Source organism: Gorilla gorilla, chromosome 5 (genome assembly GCF_029281585.2).
Source record: "Gorilla gorilla gorilla isolate KB3781 chromosome 5, NHGRI_mGorGor1-v2.1_pri, whole genome shotgun sequence".
NCBI classification, from domain to species: Eukaryota; Metazoa; Chordata; class Mammalia; order Primates; family Hominidae; genus Gorilla; species Gorilla gorilla.
This window is the reverse complement of record NC_073229.2, coordinates 143124021-143139896: the sequence shown is the minus strand read 5'-3', so window position 1 is coordinate 143139896 and position 15876 is coordinate 143124021.

Here is a 15876-nt window from a genome sequence, read left to right as displayed (position 1 = left end):
GATATCCTTGCCATACTCTGATTCCCTTCCTTTTGGGTATATAGCTAGCAGTGGGATTGCTGGATCACATTTTAAATTTTGAGGAACCTCTAAGCTGTTCTCCATAGTAGTTGTACTCATTTACATTCCCACCAACAGTGTACAAGAGTTCACTTTTCACCATATCCTTACCAGTACTTATTATTGCCTGTCTTTTGGATGAAAGCCTTTTTTTTTTTTTCTTTTTGAGACAGAGTTTTGCTCTTGTCATCCAGGCTGGAGTGCCATGGCATGATCTTGGTTCACTGTAACTTCTGCCTCCTGGGTTCAAGTGATTCTCCTGCCTCAGCCTCCCGAGTAGCTGGGACTACAAGCATGCACCACTACACCTGGCTAATTTTTTTGTATTTTTAGTAGAGACTTAGTAGAGATGGGGTTTCACCATGTTGGTCAGGCTGGTCTTGAACTCCTGACCTCAGGTGATCCACTGCCTCGGCCTCCTAAAGTGTTGGGATTACAGGCGTTGAGCCACCACGCCCAGCCGATAAAAGCCATTTTAACTGGGGTGAGATGATATCTTTGTTGTTTGATTTGCATTTCTCTAACGATCAGTGATGTTCAGCACCTTTTCATATGCCAGTTTGCCATTTGTCTATTCAGATCTTTTGCCCATCTTCTAATCGAATTATTAGACTTTTTTCCCCATTGAGTTTTTTTGGGCTTCTTATCTATTCTGGTTATTAATCTCTGATAGATGAATAGTATGCAAACATTTTTTCCTATTCTGTGGGTTGGATCTTCGCTTTATAGTTGATTGTTTACTTTGCTGTGCAGAAGTCTTTATTTTGATGTAATCCCATTTGTCCAATTTTGCTTTGATTGCCTCTGCTTGTGGGGTATTACTCAAAAAATCTTTGCCCACTCCAATGTCCTACAGAGTTTCTTCAATGTTTTCTTGGAGTAGTTTTATATTTCAAGGTCTTAGATTTAAGTCTTTAATCCATTTTGATTTAATTTTTGTATACGGTGAGAGGTAGTTGTCTAGTCTCATTCTTCTGAATACGTATATCATTTTTCCAGCACTATTATTTATTGAAGAGATTGTCCTTTCCTCAATGTATGTTCTTGGCAATTTTGTTGAAAATGAGTTCACTGGAGATGTATGGGTTTGTTTCTGCATGCTCTATTCTGGTCTATTAGTCTATGTGTCTGTTTTTATGCCAGTACCATGCTGTTTTGGTTACTTATAGCTCTGTAGTATGATTTGAAGTCAGGCAATGTGATTCCTCCAATTATGTTCTTTTTGCTCAGGATAACTTTGGCTATTCTAGGTCTTTTGCTTGGCTCCACACACATTTTAAGATTTTTTTTTTCTATTTCTGTGAAGAATGTCATAGGTATTCTGATTGGAATTGCATTGAATCCATAGGTTGCTTTGGGTAGTAGGAATATTTTAACAATATTTAGTCTTCCCATCCATGAAAATGGAGTATCTTTCCTTTTGTGTGTGTGTGTGTCCTCTTCAATTTCTTTCACCAATGTTTTATGGCTTTCATTACAGAGATATTTCACTTATTTGCTTAGGTTAATTCCTAGGAATTTAATTTTCCTTGTAGCTATTGTAAATGGGCTTAATTTCTTGATTTCTTTTCAGATTGTTTGCTTTTGGCACATAGAAATGCTACTGATTTTTTATTTGATTTTGTATCCTGCAACTTTACTGAATTTGTTTATCAGTTTTACTAGTTTTTTGTTGGGGTCTTTAGGTTTTTCCAAATATAAGATCATATCTGCAAACAAGGATAATTTGCCTTCTTTATTTCCAATTTGGATGCCCTTTATTTCTTTCTCTTGTCTGATTGCTCTAGCTAGGGCTTTCAGTACTATGTTGGATAACAGTGGTGACAATGGGCATCTTTGTCATGTTCTAGGTCTTAAAGGAAAGGTTTTTTTCAGTTTTTCCCAATTCAGTATGATACTAGCTGTGGGTCTGTTGTATGTGGATTTTATGTTGAGGTGGATGTTCCTTCTATACCCAACTTTTTGAGGGTTTTTCTTATAAAGGAATGCTGAATTTTATCAAATGCTTTTTCAGTATCAATTGAAATGTTCATATAGTTTTTGTCTTCCATTCTGCTGATATAATGTATCACACTGAATTTGGTTTACTAGTATGTCCCTTCTATGACAATTCTGCTGATGGTTTTAATCATAAAGGGATGCTGGATTTTGTCAAATGTTTTTTCTGCATCTGTTGAGATAATCACCTGATATTTGTTTTTAATTCTGTTTATGTGATGTATCACATTTATTGACTTGTGTATGTTAAAACATCCCTGCATCCCTGGTATGAAACCCACTTGATTATGCTGTATTATCGTTTAAATATGCTGTTGGAATTGTTTAGCTAGTATTTTGTTGAGGATTTTTGCATCTGTGTCCATCAGGGATTTTGGTCTGTAGTTTTCTTTCTTCTTTTCTTTTTCTTTTTTCTTTTTGAGACAGAGTCTTGCTCTGTCGCCCAGGCTGGAGTGCAGTGGCACAATCTCGGCTCACTGCAAGCTCCGCCTCCCGGGTTCATGCCATTCTCCTGCCTCAGCCTCCCAGTAGCTGGGACTACAGGCGCCCGCCACCACGCCTGGCTAATTTTTTTGTATTTTTAGTGAGATGGGGTTTCGCCGTGTTACCTGGATGGTGTCGATATCCTGACCTCATTATCCGTCTGCCTCTGCCTCCCAAAGTGCTGGGATTACAGGCGTGAGCCACTGTGCCCGGCTGTAGTTTTCTTTTTTCGTTATGTCCTTTCCTAGTTTTGGTATCAGGATGATACCGGCTTCCTAGAATGATTTAGGAAGGGGCCAGACGCCATGGCACATGCCTGTAATCCCAGCAATTTGGGAGGTCATCGCGGGTGGACTGCTTGAGCTTAGGAGTTTGAGACCAACCTGGGCAACATAGTGAAACCCTGTCTTTACCAAAAACACAAAAAACTAGCCGGGCATGGTGGTGCACACCTGTGGTCCCAGCTACTTGGGAGGCTGAAACAGGAGGGTCACTTGAGCCTGGGAGGTGGAGGTTGCAGTGAGCTGAGATTGCACCACTGCACTCTAGCCCAGACAACAGAGTGAGACCCCATCTCCAAAAAAAAAAAAAGAGGGAAGAGAAAAGAGAGAATGATTTACAGAGAATTCCCTCTTTCTTTATCTTTTGGAAAAGTTTCAGTAAGATTGGTACCAATTCTTCTTTGAATGCCTGATAGAATTCAGATGCCTGATAGAATTCAGCTGTGAATCCATCTGGTCCTGGACTTTTTTTCATTAGTAAATTTTTGTATTACTGTTTCAATCTCACTACTTGTTATTGGTCTGTTCAGAGTTTCTATTTCTTCCTGATTTAATCTAGGAGGATTGTATATATCCAGGGATTTATTCATCACCTCTAGATTTTCTAGTTTGTGCAAATAAAGGCGTTCATAGTAGCCTTGGATGATCTTTTGCATTTCTGTGATATCAGTTGCAATATCACCCATCTTGTTTCTAATTGAGCTTATTTGGATCTCTCTTCTTGTTTATCTCGCTAATGGTCTAACCTTTTTTAATCTTTTCAAAGAACCAGCTTTTTAATTTATCTTTTGTCATTTTTTGTTTCAATTTCATTTAATTCTGCTCTGATCTTTGTTATTTCTTTTCTTCTGCTTGGTTTGGGTTTGGTTTGTTCTCGTTTCTCTAGCTCCTTGAGGTATGACCTTAGATTGTCTATTTGTGCTTTTTCAGACTTTTTGATGTAGGTATATAATGCTATGAACTTTTCTCTTAGCACTGCTTTTGTTGTATCCCAGAGGTTTTGATAAGTTTTGTCACTATTATCACTGAGTTCAAAAACTTTTAATTTCCACCTTGATTTCATTGTTGGCTCAGGGGTCATCCAGGAGCAGATATTTAATTTCCATGTATTGGTATAGTTTTGAGGGTTCCTTTTGGAGTTAACTTATAATTTTATTCCACTGTGGTTTGAGAGGGCACTTGATATAATTTTGATTTTCTTACATTAATTGAGACTTGTTTTTGTGGCCTATCATACGGTCTATCTTGGAGAATGTTCTATGTGCTGATGAAAAGAAGTATATTCTGCAGTTGTTGGGTAGAATGTTCTGTAAATATCTGTTAAGTCCATTTGTTCTAGGGTAGAGTTTAAATCCATTAGACTTTCTGTCTTGATGACCCGTCTAGTGCTATCAGTGGAGTATTAAAGTCCCCCACTATTATTGTGTTGCCACCTATCTCATTTCTTAGGTCTAGTAATAATTGTTTTATAAATTTGGGAGATCCAGTGTTAGGTGCATATACACTTAAGATTGTGATATTTTCCTGTTGGATTGATCCTTTTATCATTATATAATGCCCTCTTTGTCTTTTTTAACTGTTGTTGCTTTTGATATAAGAATAGCTACTCCTGCTTGCTTTTGGCATCCATTTGCATGGATTTTTTTTTTTTTTTTTTTTTTGAGATGGAATCTCGCACTACCACTTAGGCTGAAGTGCAGTGGTGTGATCTCTGCTCACTGCAAGCTCCGCCTCCCGTGTTCACACCATTCTCCTGCCTCAGCCTCCCGAGTAGCTAGGACTACAGGTGCCCACCACCATGCCCGGCTAACTTGTTGTATTTTTAGTACAGACAGAGTGTCACCGTGTTAGCCAGGATGGTCTCAATCTCCTGACCTCATGATCTGCCCGCCTCAGCCTCCCAAAGTGCTGGGATTACAGGTGTGAGCCACTGCGCCCGGCATGGAGTATCTTTTTCTACCCCTTTACCTTAAGTTTATGTGAGTCTTTATGTGTTAGGTGAGTCTCTTGAAGATAGCATTCTGCCATTCTATATTTTTTAAATGGAGCATTTAGACCATTTACATTCAACGTTAGTACTGAGGTATGGGGTACTGTTTTATTCATCATGCTAGTTGTTGCCTGAATACCTTGGGTTTTTTTTTTCATTGTGTTATTGTTTTATAGGCCCTGTGAGATTTATGCTTTAAGGAGATTCTATTTTGGTGTGTTTTGAGTTTTGTTTCAAGATTTAGAGCTCCTTTTAGCAGTTCTTGTAGTCCTGGCTTACTAGTGGAAAATTCTCTCAGCATTTGTTTGCCTGAAAAAGACTTTATCTGTCCTTCATTTATGAAGTTGTTTTGCTGGATACAAAATTCTTGGCTGGCAATTATTTTCTTTTAGGAGGCTAAAGATAGGACCCCAATCCCTTCTGTCTCGTAGAGTTTTGCTAAGAAATCTGCAGTTAATCTGATAGGTTTTCCTTTACAGTTTACCTGATGCTTTTGCCTTACAGCTCTTAAGATTCTTTCCTTTATCTTGACTTTAGATAACCTGATGACCATGTGCCTAGGTGATGATGATCTTTTAGTGATAAATTTCCCAGGTGTTCTTTGAGCTTCTTGTATTTGGGTGTCTAGATCTTTAGTGAGGCCATGAAAGTTTTCCTTGATTATTCCCTCAAATAAGTTTTCCAAACTTTTGGATTTCTCTTCTTCCTCAGGAATGCCAATTATTCTTAGGTTTGGCCATTTAACATAATCCCAAATTTCTTGAGGCTTTTTTCGTTTTTTAAGAATCATTTTCCTTTGTCTTTGTCAATTGAGTTAATTTGAGAGTCTTTTCTTTGAGCTGTGAAGTCCTTTCTTCTACTTGTTCTAGGCTATTGTTGACACTTTCCAGTGAACTTTGTATTTCTCTAAGAGTGTCTTTCATTTCCAGAAGTTGTGATTGTTTTTTCCTTCTAATATCTATTTCTCTGGAGATTTTTTCATTCATATCCTGTATTTTTGTTTTTATTTCATTAAGTTGGTTTTCACCTTTCTCTGGTGTCTCCTTCAGTAGCTTAATAATCAACCTAAATTAATTATGTGGCAATTAAGAGATTTCTTCTTCGTTTGGATCCATTGCTGGGGAATTAGTGTGGCCTTTTGGGGGTGATATGAAACTTAGTTTTGTCCTATTACCCGAATTGTTTCTCTGATTCCTTCTCATTTGGGTAGACTATTTTAGTGGAAAAATCTGGAACTCAAAAACTGCTGTTCGGATTCTTTTGTCCCATGCAGTGATCCCTTGATGTGGTGCATTCTGCCTTCCTGGATGGGGCTTCCTTGGAGCCTGATTGCAGTGATTGTTATTGCCCTTCTAGGTCTAGCCACCCAGCAGGGCTATCAGGCTTCAGACTGGTGCTAGAAAATGTCTATAAAGAGTCCTGTGATGTGACTTATTATTGGTCTGTTCAGGTTTTGGATTTCTTCATGGCTCAATATTGGTAGGTTGTATGTGTTTAAGAATTTATCCATTTCTTCTAGATCTTCTAAGTTGTTGGCGTAAAGTTGCTCATAGAAGCCACGAATAAGCCTCTGAATTTTTGCAGTATTAGTTGTAATGTCTCCTTTTTCATCTCTGATTTTGTTTATTTGGCTCTTCTCTTGTTTTTTCTTGGACTGGGTAAAGGTTTGTCAATTTTATGTTTTCAAAAGACAAACTTTTAGTTTTGTTGATCATTTGTACTGTTTTGTTTCAATTTTATTTATTTCTGCTCTGATTTTTATTATTTCTTGTCTTCTACTAATTTTGGGTTTGAGGGCTCTTGCTTTTCTAGTTCCTTAAGATGCACTGCTAGGTTATTTAAAGCTTTTTTTCTTTTTTGATGTAGGCACTTATAGCTATAAACTTCCCTCTTAGTACTACTTTCACAGCATTCCATAAGTTTTGGTATGTTGTGTTACATTGTCATTTGTTACAAGAAGTTTTCCAGTTTTCTTAGTTTCTTCATTGACCCCCTGGTCATTCAGCACCATAGTGTTTAATTTCTATGTGTCTGTATAGTTTCCAAAATTCCTCTTGTTGTTATTGATTTCTTGTTTTATTCCATTGTGGTCAGAGAAGATGCTTGATACTATTTCAATTTTTGAAAATGTTTTAAGACTTGTTTTGTTACCTAACATATGGTCTATTCTTGAGAATAATCTGTGTGCTGAGGAAAAGAATGTGTATGTATTTATAATTGTTATATCCCCTTTCTGAATTGACCCTTTATCATTATATAGTGATCTTTTTGTCTCTTCTTATAGTTTTTGTCTTGAAATCTATTTTATCTTATATAAGTATAGCTAGTCCTGCTCTTTTTTGGTTTCCATTGCCTGGAATATCTTTTCTCCATTCCTTTGTTTTTAGTTTATGTGTGTCTTTATAGGTGAATTGTGTTTATTGTAGGCAATAGATCTTTGGGGCTTATCTTTTTATCTGTTTAACTAATCTATGTCTTTTGATTGGAGAGTTTAGTCCATTTGCATATACTGTTGTTATTGGTAAGTAAGGTCTTACTCCTGCCATTTTGTTATTTGTTTTCTGGTTGTTTTGTGGTCTTCTCTTTCTTTTCACCTTCCTTCCTGTCTTCCTTTCAGTGAAGGTGATTTTCCCTAGTGGTATGATTTAATTTCTTGCTTTTTATTATTTACATATCTATTACTTTTTTTATTCAAAGTTATGAGGCTTGCAAATACTATAACACATTAAATTTAGCTGATAGCAATTTAACACTGTTTGCACAAACTAATAAAAAACTCCAAACCTTAGCTTTGTCTCCCCACTTTTTAACTTTTTGTTGTTTCTATTTATATCTTATTGTACTTTCTATGTCTTGAAAGTTGTTGTACTTATTTTTTATTGGATCATCCTTTAGCGTTTTTACTTAAGAGTAGTTTACACACAAGAATCACAGTGTTATAATCTGTGTTCTTCTGTGTACTGATTACTACCAGTCAGTTCTGTACCTTCAAATGATTTCTTATTGCTCATTATAATCCTTTTTTTTTTTGGTTTTTTTTTTGAGACAGAGTCTCTTTCTGTCACCTAGGCTAGAGTACAGTGGCATGATCTTGGCTCACTGCAACCTCTGCCTCCCAGGTTCAAGCGATTCTCATGCCTCAGACTCCTGAGTATCTGGGATTACAGGTGTGTTCCACCATGCCCAGCTAATTTTTGTATTTTTAGTAGAGACAGGGTTTCACCATATTGGCCAGGCTGGTCTTGAACTCCTGACCTCAAATGATCCACTCATCTTGGCCTCCCAAAATGCTGGCACTACAGGCGAACATCCTTCTATTTCTTTTTCTAAAATTTTTCTTATTTTTTGAGATGAAATCTCTCTCTCTTGCCAAGCTGGAGTGGTGCAGTGGCATGATCTTGGCTCACTGCAGCCTCTGCCTGCTGGGTTCAAGTGATTCTCCTGCCTCAGCCTCCCGAGTAGCTGGGTCTACAGGCGTGCACCACTACACCTGGCTAATTTTTGTATTTTTAGTAGAGTTGGGGTTTTACCCCATTGGTCAGGCAGGTCTCGAACTCCTGACCTCAAGTGATCCACTCACCTTGGCCTCCCAGAGTGCTGGGATTACAGGTGTGAGCCACCGTGCCTAGCCCATCCTTTTATTTCTGATTGGAGAATTCCCTTTAGCATGTTTTTGTAGGACAGGTCTGGTGTTGATGAAATCCCTCAGACTTTGGGAATGTCTTTATTTCTCCTTCATGTTTGAAGGATATTTTCACAGGATATAGTATTCTAGGGTAAAAGATTTTTTCCTTCAGCTCTTTAACTATGTCATGACACTCTCACCTGGCCTGTAAGCTTTCCACTGAAACATCTGCTGCCAGATGTATTGGAGCTCCATTGTATGCTATTTGTTTCATTTCTCTTGCTGCTTTTAAGATTATTTCTTTATACTTGACTTTTGAGAGTATGATTACTAAATGCCTTGAGGTGGTCTTCTTTAGATTAAATCTGCTTCTGTAACATTCTTGTACTTGGATATGGATATCTTTCTCTAGATTTGGGAAGTTCTCTGTTATTATCCCTTTGAATAAACTTTTTGCCCCTCTCTTTCTCTACTTCCCCTTCAAGGCCAATAACTTAGATTTGTCCTTTTGAGGCTATTTTCTTGATCTTGTAGGTATGCTACATTCTTTTTATGCTTTTTTCTTCTTTTTTATTTTGTCTCCTCTGACTGTCTCTTTTGAAATAGCCTGTATTCAAGCTCACTAATTCATTCTTCTGCTTAATCATTTCTGGTATTAAAAGACTCTGATGCATTCTTTGGTATGTAAATTGCATTTTTCAACTCGAGAATTTTCTGCTTGATTCTTTTTAATTATCTCAATCTCTTCATTAAATTTATCTGACAGAATTCTTAATTCTTTCTCTGTGTGATCTTTAATTTCTTTGCATTTCCTCAAAATAGCTATTTTGAATTCTCTTTCTGAAAGGTTACATAGCTGTTTCTCTAGGATTGGTCCCTGGTACCTTATTTTATTTTATTTTATTTAGATGGAGTCTCACTGTGTTGCCAGGCTGGAGTGGAGTGGTGTGATCTTGGCTTACTGCAACCTCCACCTCCCAGGTTCAAGCGATTCTCCTGCCTCAGCCTCCCAAGTAGCTGGGACTACAGGTGTGCGCCACCAGGCCCAGCTAATTTTTGTATTTTTAATAGAGATGGGGTTTCACATGTTGTCCAGGATGGTGTCGATCTCTTGACCTTGCGATCTGCCCGCCTTGGCCTCCCAAAATGCTGGGATTACAGCCACTGCGCCCAGCCAGTCCATGGTACTTTATTTAGTTCATTTAGTGAAGTCATGTTTTCCAGGATGGGCTTGATCCTTGTGGATGTTTGTCAGTGTCTGAACATTAAAGAATTAGGTATTTATTGTTGTCTTTGCAGTATGGGTTGTTTGCACCCATTCTTGTGAAGGCTTTTCAGATACTTGAAAGGACTTGGGTGTTGTGATCTATGCTGTATCTGCATTAGGGGACACTCCAAGCCCAGTAATGTTACAGTTCTTGCAAACTCACAGAAATACCACCTTGGTGGTCTCAATTAGATCCGGAAGAATTCTCTGGACTACCAGACAGACTCTCATTCTTTTGCCTTACTATCTCCCAAACAAACAGAGTCTCCCTTCCCTCTCTCTCTCTCTCTGTTCTGAGCTGCTTGTAGCTGGAGAAGGGGTGACACAAGCACCCTTGTGGCCACAACCACTGGGATTATGCTGGGTCAGACCTGAAGCCAGCACAGCACTGGGGCTTGGCCAAGGCCTGCAGTAACCACTACCTGGCTACTGCCTATGTTTGCTCAAGGTCCTAGGGCTCTACAATTAGCAGTAGGTGAAGCCAGCCAGGCTTGCATCCTTCCCTTCAGGGTATCGACAAGTTCCCTCAGGCCCCAGGTGGGTCCAGAGATCCTGTCCCTGAGCCAGGGACTGGAGTGAAAAACCCTAGAAATCTACCTCGAGTGATATTGTACCGGAGCTGTGCTGGCACTCAAACCACAAGATGCAGTTCCTCTCACTCTTCCCTCTCCTTTCCACAGGCAAAGGAGCCTCACTCTGTGGCTACCACCACTACATTCCCACAGGTAGTACTGCCAGGCTACCACCAATGTTCACCTATGGCCAAAGGTCTCTTCAGTCAGCTTGCAGTGAATGCTGACAGGCCTGAGGCTAACCCTTCAGGGCAGTGGGCTCTCCTCTGCCTGCTGGATTCAAGTGATTCTCCTGCCTCTGGCTTAGGGCAGGTCCGGAAATATCATCCAAGAGTCAAATCCTGGAACTGAGGACCCTAAAAGCCCACTTGGTGCTCTACCCTGCTATGGCCAACCTGGTAGTACAAGACAAAGTCCCATTTACTTTTCCCTCTGCATTTCTCAGAAGGAGTCTCTCATCAGAGCCACCACAGCTGGGAAAGTGGTAGATCTCACCTGAAACTGGCATGTCTTAGAGTCTCACTGAAGGCCCACAGCATTCTACTTGGGTATTGCTACTGGTTATTCAGGGCCCAAGGGCTCTTTAGTTTGCAGGTGATGGGTCCTACCAGGACTGGGTCCTTCCCTTCAAGGTAGTGGGTTCCCTCTTGGTCCTGTGTGGTCTAGAAATGTTACCCAGGAGCTACGGCCTGGAAAAGGGGCCTGAAGACTCTGCCTGGTGACCTATCCTACTGTAGCTGAGCTGGTATCCAAGATGTAAGACAGGCTCCTCTTTATTCTTCCCTCTCCTCTCCTCAAGTGGAAGGAAGGGGTATCTTTTGGAGCCACAGAATGTGCAGTCTGCAATTGGGGAAACAGTGGTGCAAGCACTCTCTTAGCTGCCCTGGCTGCTGTCTCAGTGGGTCATCTGTCCCCATAACTCCAATGGCTCTGAGCCCAGCTCTGTACTAGGACTTGCTAAGAGTTGCAGTCCTTGTGATCAAGACTGCTTTTCAAGTTTATATAGGGCCTCAGAGTACTTTAATCATGGTGGTGAGGTTTGCCAGAACTCAAGTTCTGACTGCTGGGATGGGTGATTCCCCTCTGGCTAGTGCTGGTTTATACACTCCTTCTACGGGTGGGCTTCAGCTGAGTGTGCCTGATTTTGCTTTCCACTGTCACAGGGAAGCACTCACTTCAACGTAAAGTCCCATAATCTCTATGCTATCCCTCTCCCAAGTGCACAGATTCTCTCTCCACACCATGTGGACACTGCCCAGGTATGGGGGAGGGATGCATCTGCAATTCAAGACTGTCTTTCCTACCCTCTTCATCGATCTTTTAGTGATATGAAGTTAAAACCAGGTACTGTGAGTGCTCATCTGATTTTTGGTTCTTATAACTGTGTTCTTTGTGTAGACAGTTGTTAAGTTTGGTGTTCCTAAGGGGTGGAGGGGGAATGATTGGTAGAGCCTTGTTTTTAGCCATTTGCTCCACCCTTTAAATACTCTTCTTAGGAAGCCAAATCTATGCAGAATGAATCTGTAAATTCAGTAATGATCCTCTTAACACTGCCTGAGTTTAAAGAGGACAGTTCTTTTCTGAGGAGGGGAGTGGAATCTATTAGAGAGCATGGCTTGAGTTTTTGTCAACCTCATGGACTATTCTCACAATAAAAACTGTAAAAATAAATTAAAGGGAGAAGTTACAAAATTAAAATCATGTAAAAAGGATGAGTTCATGTCCTTTGCAGGGACATGGATGAAGCTGGAAACCATCATTCTCAGCAAACTAACACAAGAACAGAAAACCAAACACCGCATGTTCTCACTCATACGTGGGATTTGAACAACGAGAACACATGGTCATAGGGAGGAGAACATCACACACTGGGGCCTGTCAGGGGATGTGGAGCTAGGGGAGGGATAGCATTAGAAGAAGTACCTAATGTAGATGACGGGTTGATGGGTGCAGCAAACTACCATGGCACATGTATACCTATGTAACAAACCTGCATGTTCTGCACACGTATCCCAGAACTTAAAGTATAATAAAAACATTGATGTACGTTAGCAAATTCAACAATATATGAAAAAGATGAATACATCATTACCAAATGGAGATTATTTCAGAAACGTGCAGTTGATCTAACATTCATGCATCAATTGATATGTTAGTTTCCCAGGGCTGCCATAACAAAGTACCACCAACTGAATGGCTCAGAACAAGCAAAATTTACTGTCTCACAGTTCTGGAGGCCAGAAGTACAAAAATCCAAGTATCAACAGGGAAATCCTCCTCCTGAAGGTGCTAGGAAGGGATCTGTCCCAGGTCTCTCTCTTAGCTTCTGGTAATTTCAGGTGTTCCTTGGCTTGTAGATGGCCATCTTTTCTGTGTCTCTTCATGTGATATTCTTGCTGTGTGTGTATCCGTGCCCAAATTTTCCTTTTTATAAGCTTTTTTCTTTTTTCTTTTGAGACGGAGTCTTGCCCTGTCACCAGGCTAGAGTACAGTGGCGTGACCTTGGCTCACTGCAACCTCCACCTCCTGGGTTCAAGCAATTTTCCTGCCTCAGCCTCCCAAGTAGCTGGGACTACAGGCACATGCCACCACACCCAGCTAATTTTTTTTTGTATTTTTAGTACAGACGGTGTTCCACCATGTTGGCCGGGATGGTCTCAATCTCTTGACCTCATGATCCGCCCGCCTCGGCCTCCCAAAGTGCTGGGATTACAGGCGTGAGCCACTGTGCCCAGCCATAAAATTTATCCTTTTTATAAGGACACAAGTCATATTGGATTACTGCCCATCCTAATTCCTAATATCTCAATTACCTCTATAAAGACCTTATTTCCAAACAAGTGACATTTAAAGGGACTGGGGATTATAACTTCAATATATCTTTTTTGGAGGGACACAATTCAATCTATATATAAAATATGAAACTAAAAGAAAAAAAAAGCAAAGTGATCATTTCCACAGATGTAGAAAAGCCTTAATGAAATCCAACATTCATTCTTGATAAAAGTGCTCAAATCTTCCTACATCTTAATAAAGGGCATCTACAAAAAACCCTGGGCTAACATCCACATTTAAGAGTAAAAGACTGATAACTTTCCCTCTAAGATCAGAAGCAAAGAAAGGATGTCTGGTCTCATCACTTTTATCCAACACCGTACTCAAGCTTCTAGTCAGTGCAAAAAGACAAGAAAAAGAAATAAAAGGCCTCCAGAATAGAAAGGAAGTAAAACTGTCTTTATTCATAGATAACAAATCCTAAATATATAGAAAGTCTAGCAAAATCCACAAAAAAAGCTGTTAGAACTCATAAGTGGTTTTTACAAAATTGCAAATACAAGATTAATGTTAAAAATTCAATTATACCAGCCTGGGCAACATAGTGAGACCCTATCTCTACAAAAAAATACCAAAATATTAGCCAGGTGTGGTGGCACAGACCTATAATTCCAATGTATTAGTCTGTTTTCACACTGCTATAAAAAACTACCTGAGACTGGGCAATTTATGACAAAAAGAGGTTTAACTGACTCACAGTTCTGCAGGCTTAATAGAAAGCATGACTAGGAGGCCTCGGGAAACTTATATTCATGGCAGATGGAAAAGGGGAAGCAAGCACGTCTTACCATAGCAGAGCGGGAGAGAGAGGGAGAATGAGTGAGGGGGAACTGCCAGAGAGAGAGAATGAGTGAGGGGGAAGTGCCAGACACTTTCAAAAAACCCGATCTCATGAGAACTCACTATCATGAGAAGAGCAAGGGGGACGTTCGCCCCATGATTCAATCACCTCCCACCAGACTCCTGGGGATTACAATTTAAGGTGAGATTTGGGTGGGGACACACAGCCAAACCATATCACCCAGCTACTTAGGGGGCTGAGGCAGGAGGATTGCTTGAACCTGGCAGACAGAGGTTGCAGTGGGCCGTGATCACACCACTGCACTCCAGCCTGAGCAACAGAGCAAGAACCTGTAACAACAACAACAACAACAACAACAACAACAACAACAACACCCCCAATCATATTTTTACACACTATCTGACATAGTTTGAGTATTTCTCCCTTCCAAATCTCATCTTAAAATCTGATCCCAAGTGTGGGGCCTAGTTGGGGGTGTCTGGGTCACAGGGGCAGATCCTTCAGGAAAACTTAGTGCTGCCATTGCATAATGAGTTCTCATTCTGTTAGTTGCCTCCAGAGCTGATGGTTAAAAAGAGCCTGACCACTACCTCCCCTTTCTCTTGCTTCTCTTCTGGCCATGTGATCTGCACAGGCAGCCTCCCCTTCACTGAGTGGAAGCAGCCTGAAGCCCTCACCAGAAGCAGCCTGCAGAAGTGTGAGCCAAATAAACCTCTTTTATTTGTAAATTATTCAGTCTCAGGCATTCCTTTTTAGCAACACAGACTAAGACACTATCAAAGAACAACTGAAAATTTAAAATGTCATTTACATAATATCTAGAAGTATATTTTTCCCCCATCCTTAGATTTATGGATAAATCTGACATAGGGTGATATGGTTTGGCTGTGTCCCTGCCCAAACCTCATCTTGAACTGTAGTTACCATAATCCCCAGGTGTTGTGGGAGGGACCCGGTGGGAGGTAACTGAATCATGGGGGTGGTTATTCCCATGCTGTTCTCTGATAGTGAGTGAGATATCACAAGATCTGATGGTTTTCTAAGAGGCTTTTCCCTCCTTGCTCCTCACTTCTCCTTCCTGCAGCCCTGTGAAGAAGGAGGTTTGCTCCCGCTTCAGCCACGATTTTAAGTTTCCTGAAGTCTCCCCAGCCATGCTGAACTGTAAGTCAATTAAACGTCTTTCCTTTACAAATTACTCAGTCTCAGGTATGTCTTTATCAGCACTGTGAGAATGGACTATACAGGGCTAGACCTGACAAAAGATCAAAACATTTGCTGAGTGAAATAACACCTAAATAAATGAAGAGGCTTACTTTAAGGGTCATAACTAAATATTGTTAACATGTAAATTATTCTCATATGGATCTATAGACGAAATGTAACCAATCACAATCCCAACTTTTTAAAGTGACAAGCTGATTTTAACATTCATATGAAAACCCAAGGGACTAGATGAGCCAGAACATTTTTGAAAAAGAACAAAAAACTGGAGGCCAAACACGATCTGATTTTAAGACTCTTATGAATCTACAGGAATCAAGACAATGTGGTATTTTTGTAGAGAGAAATATAATAAATTGTCGGAACAGAATAGAAAGTCTAAGAATAGACCCACAACTGATGCCTTAGGGACAACTGATTTTAAACATAGGTGCAAAAGCTATTCAGTGAGAAAAAGAAAGCTCTCTAAACAAATGACACTATTCACATGCAAAAAAATGACCTAAGATCCATAGTTTGCACCACAGACAAAAATTAGCTCTAATTGGATCACAGACCTCAATATAAAACCTAAAATTCTAAAACTTGTGTCAGAAAACACAGAAGAGATCCTCTGTAGCCTTGGGTTAGGCAAATTCCTTGGACAGACAAAAAACAAACCCTAAGATCCGATCCGAGCCGCCGCACAACCCTGCTCTCGCCACTTAGCCTGAGGTCACCGCTCGGGTCCCGCCCCTCTCCC